The sequence below is a fragment of the Schistocerca nitens genome, chromosome 5 (assembly GCF_023898315.1).
Source record: "Schistocerca nitens isolate TAMUIC-IGC-003100 chromosome 5, iqSchNite1.1, whole genome shotgun sequence".
Classification (NCBI taxonomy): Eukaryota; Metazoa; Arthropoda; class Insecta; order Orthoptera; family Acrididae; genus Schistocerca; species Schistocerca nitens.
Window position 1 is genome coordinate 631,810,663 of NC_064618.1, and position 7,503 is coordinate 631,818,165.

The window sequence follows — 7,503 nt, forward strand, 5'->3', positions numbered from 1 at the left end:
ATTAAAGCGTTGTCTGGGACCCAGAGGAGGAAACTCATCAGGGAGCAGAGACAAAAGGAAGGGAACGAATGACTCCCAAAAGACAACTGGAGGAAATTAAAAGTGCGTGAGCCGAAGATCCCCAAGAAAAAACTGTCTCAGGTTGAGTGGAATACGCAGATTCCCACAACGTTCAAGACAGGCAGCAAGAGAATAAGGGAGGAATCTAAGACTCCCACCTTCCAGGATAAGCGAGCCCAGAAAAAGCTGAGGCAAGAAATAGGGAAACAGGCCTATAGTACTGCAATCTCGATTTTTAGGATGGCAGTTATCCAGGAAGGCTATCCACTACTAGCCATCACCTTGCAGCAGGAGGAACCTGTACAGACGGCCCTCTTCGAAAAAATTGGGGGGGGGGATGCTGGTCCAAGATCCAACTTCAGGAGGGTCTATCTAGATTGTGGTGCCCTCATTTTTGTCTGTGACAGGGTGCACACAGTGGAATGGCTTAAGGACAAGATGCCCATGATATCCCTGTGGGAGGATGTGAAGCTGCTGGTCAAGACAGCAGCGGATCTTCTTAAGACCGCAAAGGTATCAATATGAGTACCAAAGATGCTTAAGGATGTATCCCCTAAGACTCTGTTTGAAAAAAATAAGGGTCCAAAACCCAAAAGTCTCGCCAGAGGACAGGAGAGTAATGAAACAGAAGGTTGTACCAGGAAGGTCGAACCCTGGTGGTGGAGGTCGGAGAGAAGTCCCTGAAGGCAATTCGAGAGCAAGACCTGAAATTTTTTTAGGATTCTCACAGGTCACCGTCAGGGTTATCAAAGACCTCAAAGGCAATGATGGCAGCAAGATGAAGACAGGAGGCAGGAAGTGGCTGTGGCCCTGATGCAGAACCCTATATTATAAAGGGGACGTATAAGGCTTCAGTGACACTGGAGGTAAGCTGATTCATGCTAGAAATCTAAGAAACTCCAGAACATCCATGTAAGAAATAGAATTTCTTTCATGCCAATGATGGATTTCTGCTCCAGGGACCTAGTGACCATCAGAAAACAGCAATGTAAGGAGAGGAATGTATCACGAGGGAAATTGTTTTGGCCTCAGCGTATCTTCCTTATGAAGACAGCTCTCCTCCTTCTTTGGAGGTGAGGAGACTGATAGAAGCTTGCCATCGGTAAGATGACCAAATGTTGGTTGGATGTGACGCCAACACCCACAACCTAGTGTCTGGCAGCAAGGACATCAACAGTAGAGGTGAGTACCTTCTTGTATTTCTCTTAGCTTACAATGTGGAGGTCCTGAATAGGGGCAATGAACATACATTCAGTAATAGCAGAAGGGAAGAAGTAATTGACATAACCTTCGGTTCCATGGTGATGGATTGGCATGTGGCTTTAGAGTCATCCTCATCGGACCAAATGTACATTAAATTCAAGGTTGAAATGGGAATCAGACAGACCATGACCTATAGGAATCCCAACAAAACAGTCTGGGAGACATATAAGAGGGACCTTGACTTAAGCTTAAAATTAATACCTGGATAAGGAATCCACTCTGCCATAATGACCTCATATCAGGACAACTGCGCAATCACCAAGAAGTGCACAAATCGGAGTGTGCCTTGGTGGAATAATAACTTGGAAATACAAAGAAAACAGGTACAAAAACTGTTTAATCTTGAGAGACGTAAAGGACAGTGGGTAAAACATCGTGAGGCTCTTGTCAACTACAACCTTGCAATTAGACAAGCAAAGGCGGAATCCCAGAAGGCATTCTGCGAGGAAGTGGAGAGCACAGCTGCTCAAGCCAAACTTCACAAAATCTTCACTAGAGTACCAACCAATCCAGGAGGTACATTTAGCAAGAAGGATGGGGAATATACAAAGACAGCACATGAGATGCTGGAACTGCTCCTCAAAACTCACTTTCCTAAATATGCTCAGCCAGACAACACAGACCAGAATGTGAGTCTGGAGTGACAATGGTTCTCAGGCACTCGAAGAGAGGACTGGGAATCGGCCAAGGAGTGTGTGGACTTCAATAAAATCCAATGGACAGAGGGAACATTCCAACTGTTCAAGTCACCTGGCCCAGATGGAATCTTTCCAGCTCTCCTGCAACAGACATGAGAGAATCTCATAAGAGTCCTATGCAGGCTATTCAGGGTTAGCCTAGCAGTAGCAATCATTCTCAATGCTTAGAGGGCAGTGAAGGTTGTCTTCATTCCAACACCAGGGAGAACTGATCATACCAAGGCCAAAGATATGAGACCAATCAGTCTGTCCTCCTTCATTCTCAAAACATTGGAAAGCCTGGTTAATGTATACGTTGGGGAGAGGAGGCTAATTAGGGCCCCTCTACATTCAAACCAACACCCATATCAAACATCAAACATCGAGGAGGCCTTCAGTAACACGACCTTCGATTCCATGGTAAGGGCAGCAAAGGTGCATGACCTAGGGACCACTACATGTTGGTGGACCAGTGCCATGCTTTGTGGAAGGAACGTAGAGGCTACTATGATGAATGAAAAGATGGTAATTAACACCACTAGAGGTTGCCCACAAGGAGAAGTTTTGCCCCCTTTATTGTGGAATCTAGTGGTGAATGATCTCATTGAATAACTAAATTCTAGACAGTGCTTTTGCCAAGGATACACAGATGACCTTGTCATAGTAATACGTGGCAAATTTATTGACACACAAATGTAGCACAAGGTGCATTGGACATTGTGTAAGACTGATGCATCAAACAGGATCTAAGGGTTAACCCTAAGAAGACTGTTGTGGTGCCATTCACAAAGAGACATATCCATCACTCAAGTTGGAATATAAAGCTCTTCAATGAAACTCTACCTGTGAAGGGAAAGTGAAATATCTAGGGGTAACATTAGATGAGAAACTAACATGGACCCCTCACATTAAGAGCATCTGCTCTGAGGTGTAAGGTACTCCAGTGAGTACCAGAATGTCTTGTGTTAAAAACTGGGATCTAAGCCCCAGAGGTATACAATGGATACGCACCACGGTGGCTTGACCTAGGATTTCCTACAGGGCTGTAGTGTGGTGGAAGAAGGTAGAACAGCGAGTTGCAGCTAAGGAGCTTGCTAAGGTGCAGAGACTGGCATGCATAGCCATATCATGTGGAATTAGCAGCACATCAACCACTGGGATAGAAGCCATGCTGGACATGCCTCCACTACACCTTTGGGTCAAGATTGAAGCAGCTGCTGGGGCATACAGAGTTAAAACTGGTAAAAACTGAATCTCATTGGGATATCACATACTAAGATAGTGAGTGGGGTAAATATAGGAATGGCTGGGGAAATACTGGCCGACTATATGGTAACTCCCAACAGCTTCAATAAGCCTTACAATATAATAATTGGAAGCAGGGACCAGTGGGAAAAACAGTTCGACACCATAAGGGAGACATTGTTTGGTTCACCAATGGGTCGAAATCAGACCAAGGCGGTGGCGCAGGGGTGTATTGGGTACAGACAAGACTGGAGAGCATCATCTCTCTAGGAAAACTGGCTCGGAATTTCAAGCTGCAATCAGGGCATGTGTGGAGGAGAATATGCGTAGGTGCTACAAGGACCGTAGCATCTACATCTATTCAGACAACCAGGCAGCCCTGAAATCACTGATAACTCCTGCAACGACATCTAAGATTGTTTCAGAGTGCCACATGGCCCTGGTGGAGTAAGGGGGAAGCAATAGGGTAAACCTAGTGTAGGCCCCTGGCAACTCAGGGATCTGTGGCAATGAACAAGCCGACAGATTCGCCAGGATTGCGGCAACGACTCCATTTATTGGACTGGAACCTGTCCTGACAATCACCAAGGCTATGATCAGACTAGAACTATGGAGCTGGCTTAGGAAACAGCATGTAGAATATTGGACCAAGGTCCATAAACAAAAACATGGTAAGGTACAGATGCCTAAGCCGTGTTTTCAAATGGTGGAAATGGCCCTAAGCACTACAGAACTTAACATCTGAGGTCATCAGTCCCATAGACTTAGAATTACTTAAACCTAACTAACCTAAGGATATGACACACAACCATGCCTGAGGCAGGATTCGAACCTGTGACTGTAGCAGAAGTGCAGTTCTGGACTGAAGCGTGCAGAACCGCTCGACCACAGCGGTCGGCAAGCTGTGTTATAAAAGAAGCTCTGTAATCCTCGATTTGAACAGGAAAGGGATTAAACTCATGACTAGACTGATGAACAGCCATGGAAATTTCAAAAAACACTTACACACAATTTGTGTAATGGAAGGAGACTCTAAATGTAAAATCTGTGATGAAGGTGAAGAAACTGCATCACACCTAATCTTCAAATGCATGGCATTGGAGAGCAAAAGATACAGAAACTTCAGAACAACTAGACTTGAAGAAATTGTCTAACAAAAAACTGGTGAAGGGGCTCCTTGCACTATTCAAGGGCATTGGTTGGCTTTACTAGATATAGAGGGAGAGATACACACAATAAACTTGATTTCAGTGCAGGAGTGGTGAGCTAGACCAAAACAGTTTTAGCTTCCCAGTCAAAATCAAATCAAATCAAAATCAATCCACAATTCCAGCTCCTGTACATTCTATCCCGCTGCCAGCATGCACCAAGGCTCTGTCCTTTCCCCTCCCATCTATGTACTGTATTCTGCTGATAGGCCCAAACTTCCCCCACCTATTCATCTCCTCCAATTTGCTGATGACACCACCTTCCTGGCCCATTATCCTATTCTTCAACAGTCCCAACGTACCTCCACACCCACCTAGACCAGTTCACCTCTTGGTGCAAGCAGTGGTTCCTCTGTATCAACACCTCCAAGACGCAGGCAATCACCATAGGCTGCACCACCCACTCCTTCTGTGTCCATGATTTCTATCTAATCACTTATAGTCGTCCTGTCCACCTTACTCCTACCCTAAAATACCTTTACCAGGACTCCCAACCTCCTTTTGACACAACACAAAGCCCACAACAGACTCTGCCTCCTGAAACTCCTGTCCGGCTGGACATGGTGATTGCATCCTTGCGCCATGCTTCACACCTACAAATCCTCGATCTGATCCATCTTTTGTTCTGCCAGCGTCACCTACATTTTCGACCCCCAGATTTTATACAGCCCACTAAATCCTAGAACACCATGCACTCTGCCTTGCCTTCCATATTCACCTTCCTTCCCCCAAACGCATCCTCGTCGACCTCATCTCCTTCCCCCACTTTCTTTTTTCCTCGAACACATCCACACCCTGTATATCTTCCACCGACTCGATCCCCTCCACCCCCTGGTGTCCCCCTTCCTCTCCACCCCAAGCCTGTTGCCGCACCTTTACCGTTGTGTGCCGCCCTCTCTCCATCTCCACACCCTCCAACTCCTTTCCCAATGCAACTTCCAGCACCTACCCCTCCCAGATAATGAGCTTTGCTCTGACATCTACCCCTCCTACCAACTCTAACCCCACCTTCCTCCTCCTCCTCCTCAGGGCTCCTTTTCCTCCCCCTCCCTTCCCTAAGTGGCTTTCCCATTCCTACACTCACTCCCTCTCCCGTGCTCCCCTTCTGTTTCTCTGCATTACCTCCTGCCTTGTCATCGCTCTTCATCTCACGCTCAATCCATCTCCTGCCTCTTGGTGCACCTCCTGCCCTCCTTTTTCCTCTTCCTCCCGCCCCCCAGCCCCCCCCCTCCCGCACCTTCCTCCCCTCTTTTTCCCTCCTCCCTGGCCACCAGCCCCTTGGCAGGTCCCTCCCAGCGGTCTTTATTTCTTGTGCGTGCACTGTCGTTTCCTGTGGTTTTTTAAGTGTCTCGCTCTGTGTGATTTTTATTCTGTGGCCGACTTTTAACTTGTGTTTGACTCCAGTGATTTTAAGTGCACAGCGAATTTTCAGCTATGGTCTTTTAACTCTATGTGAAGTTTTTAACTGTCCCCCAGTGCATGTTCCCATATTAATGTATATTTTAACTCCCATCATCTCCGTTTACTGTGGTTTTTATGTCCCCCTGTTATCCCCCTCTTACGTAAGAGATCCCCTTTCATGTATTTTTGTAAGACCATTTGGCAGAAGAGCGGTGGGCTGTGACACTGTCAGCCCTCCCCTGCCCGTATGGGGCAGGGGTATGAAATTACAATAAAGGAAAAAAAATTGGACTTGTCATGGCACCAGTTATAAATTAGTACATTTAGTAGGTATTCTTCCATTGCTCCTAGGAAATAACCTCCACGATAGCTCCTCTGAGTTTGTATGGAGACCATTAGTGCACACTACTGGGTGTAATGGGCGCTATTACAAATGAAACTCTGACTTTATTCTATAAGACATCTTTCCGAAACTTACGTTTACATCCGGATGATTACTTTTAAATTCACTATGATATTATCAGTTTACGACATACATTTTGTAAATATGTCTGCGATCGTGTACATCTTGATAACATAAATTATACAATTCACAATTACTTGTTTCGATCATTATCATCTTCAGATCTGTTAGAAATAGAAAACCACTAGTGTAACACTCCAAGTTAAGTCAGTAAAAGCAAGTTCTGCCACAGGCATTGTGATAGATTAGGAATATAAAAATATTAGCATGATTAACAGCCATGCATACCAATCATACATACCATAAAAGTATTTTGGTGCAGCAACGTCAATATCTGTATATCTAAGATATAATAAGTGCTAGGTGCGTTTCTTTTTTCGAGCAAATAACTGAGGCAAGTAGAGAGCACTAATGATAGGGTATATGAGTAAGCAGTATCATATATTTAATAGTTAGAATGCAATATATGTAGTCATTTATTGAAACTACACTGCTAGAAAAAAATGTAACACAATAAGGTAATTAATGTAGAGTGATGAAATTTATAAAATACACTCCTGGAAATTGAAATAAGAACACCGTGAATTCATTGTCCCAGGAAGGGGAAACTTTATTGACACATTCCTGGGGTCAGATACATCACATGATCACACTGACAGAACCACAGGCACATAGACACAGGCAACAGAGCATGCACAATGTCGGCACTAGTACAGTGTATATCCACCTTTCGCAGCAATGCAGGCTGCTATTCTCCCATGGAGACGATCGTAGAGATGCTGAATGTAGTCCTGCGGAACGGCTTGCCATGCCATTTATACCTGGCGCCTCAGTTGGACCAGCGTTCGTGCTGGACGTGCAGACCGCGTGAGACGACGCTTCATCCAGTCCCAAACATGCTCAATGGGGGACAGGTCCGGAGATCTTGCTGGCCAGGGTAGTTGACTTACACCTTCTAGAGCACGTTGGGTGGCACGGGATACATGCGGACGTGCATTGTCCTGTTGGAACAGGAAGTTCCCTTGCCGGTCTAGGAATGGTAGAACAATGGGTTCGATGACGGTTTGGATGTACCGTGCACTATTCAGTGTCCCCTCGACGATCACCAGTGGTGTACGGCCAGTGTAGGAGATCGCTCCCCACACCATGATGCCGGGTGTTGGCCCTGTGTGCCTCGGTCGTATGC